Here is a 2,500-nt window from a genome sequence, read left to right as displayed (position 1 = left end):
TGCCTTGCCTTGCATTGGCATGCCATGCCCAAGTTGTGGCCTACACCAAGCCATTCAAGCCATGCGTTGCCTTACCTTGGAATTGCTCATCATCCAATGCATTCCGAGAAAGTGAGTGTAGGCGAGGCTAAGGATGGCTTGCCTCGCCTTGCCTTGGCATGCCGTGCCCATGATGTGGCCTTGACCAAGCCATTCAAGCCATGCGTTGCCTTCGCCTTGGCATGCCGTGGCCTTGCCTCGCCATGCGATGCATTCCGACAAAGTGACGCGAAGCGGAAGCCTATCATGGCGTAAAAATGTCGACAAAATTTTTCGACATTTGAATAATGGGGTTTGACAAGGTTTGAAAAATTCAATACAAATGGTAGGCTTGAATGTCGACAAAGTGACGCGAAGCGGAAGCCTACCACGGCGTAAAAATGTCGACAGATTTTTTCGGACCTTGTCCTGCCATGGGCTGCGCGCAGCATGCCGGCAGCCTGTGCGCAGCGTGCGCACAGCATGTCGGCAGCGTGCGCACAGCATGCCGGCAGCGTGCGCGCACCATGCCGGCAGCCTGTCGACAGAATTTTTCGAAACTTGTCCTGCCATGCGCGCGCGCAGCTTGCGCGCAGCGTGCTGATTCTGTCGACAGTGAGGCTAGCGAAAGTTGTCCTGCCATGGCGTGCGCGCAGCCTGTGCGCGCAGCTTGCGCATCTGTCGACAGTGAGGCTAGCGAAACTTGTCCTGCCATGGCATGCGCGGCGCCTGCGCGCAGCCTGCGCACAACATGCGCGCAGGCTGTGCGCAGCGTGCGCGGAGCTTGCGTGCAGCTTGCGCATCTGTCGACAGTGAGGCTAGCGAAACTTGTCCTGCCATGGCATGCGCGCAGCGTGCGCGCAGTCTGTGCGCAGCATGCGCGCAGCCTGTGCGCGCAGCTTGCGCATCTGTCGACAGTGAGGCTAGCGAAACTTGTCCTGCCATGGCATGCGCGCAGTCTGCGCGCAGTCTGCGCGCAGCATGCGCGCAGCCTGCGCGCAGCATGTGCGCAGCATGCCGGCAGCATGGTTCCAGGTTTTTTCAAATGTCGACAGAATTTTTCAAATCTTGTCAAACCCCGTTTTTATTGAAATTTCCTCGCACAATAAGCTCCCCATAAGTAGTCTATGATTTTTAGGACCTTCTCCAACTTACAAAACTAAAAAATTCCTCCCGGATTTGTTTTAATGATTTTTTCAATTTTACGACTTCTAAAAATAATAAAAAATACTTCCCGACTTCAAAAATTTATGAAACTTTTTCCCATCATAGATTGCATGTTTCTTAGTATCCCTGCAAAAAATCACGTCCAAATACCTTGTATTGAATTATTTAGAGCCCATTATGACTCCTCGCGCATAGGTGATGTCTCTTCCTGTCAAAGGGCTAAATGCATAAAATGCTATATAGGGGGGTGTGTGTTGCCTGCATATGCATGGCAGCCCATGCCTTCCTAGCTGCAGCCCCCTTCCCCCACGCCACACCCATGTCATGTTGCCTCGATATGTTGCCTCGGTATTATGGGTTTGGTGTCGGGGTCGGGGGGCTGCCACCCATGGCGGTGGTGGCCGGAATCCGGCCGCCGCCACCACGCCGCCGCCATGGGTGAGGGAGGAAAAAAAAGGCGTGGAAAGTTGCGAAATGGGGTTGTCTAGGCTTTTTTTTGGCATGGGAGAGCATGGAGTGCTAGGAACTCCTTCTCAAATGCACGGGCATGTCGACCACAACCTCATTTCTCAACAACAACCACCCGTGTGGGGTGGCGGTGGGTGGATAGTCGCGGATTGGGGCTTGCCAAGCCAATGTTTTCAAAAAATTTCATCAAAATTAAAAACAAATGTTTTGTTGCCTTCGGATTTGTGGGCGAGCGGCGAGTCGGAGTGGAGCCGGTAAAGTTTAACCTCGGTGTGCACGGTTGTTTTTAGAAACTCAATCCAATGCCGGGGACGTTGAAAGTGACGCTCTTATGAGTTGCAAACCCGCAAGATTTAAAGAACCTTTTCAAAACAATTTCAAACCAACAAGATTTAAAAACAGAAATTTTCATCAAAATGAAAAACAAATGTTTTGTTGCCTTCGGACTAGTGGGCGAGCGGCGAGTCGGAGTGGAGCCGGTAAAGTTTAACCTCGGTGTGCACGGTTGTTTTTAGAAACTCAATCCAATGCCGGGGACGTTGAAAGTGACGCTCTTATGAGTTGCAAACCCACTAGATTTAAAGAACCTTTTCAAAACAATTTCAAACCAACAAAATTAAAAACAAATGTTTCGTTGCAAACAAATTGTGGGCGAGCGGCGAGTCGGAGTGGAGCCGGTAAAGTTTAACCTCGGTGTGCACGGTTGTTTTTAGAAACTCAATCCAATACCGGGGACGTTGAAAGTGACGCTCTTATGAGTTGCAAACCCACAAGATTTTAAAAACTTTTTGAAAATGTTTCTTCTAAATGACACATTTTGATCCTTGGCAAGTGCTCAATCCGTAAC

The sequence above is a fragment of the Prunus avium genome, unplaced genomic scaffold (assembly GCF_965620075.1).
Source record: "Prunus avium unplaced genomic scaffold, drPruAviu1.hap1.1 HAP1_SCAFFOLD_17, whole genome shotgun sequence".
NCBI lineage: Eukaryota > Viridiplantae > Streptophyta > Magnoliopsida > Rosales > Rosaceae > Prunus > Prunus avium.
The sequence above is the reverse complement of the archived record's forward strand: the minus strand, read 5'-3'. Positions refer to the sequence as shown.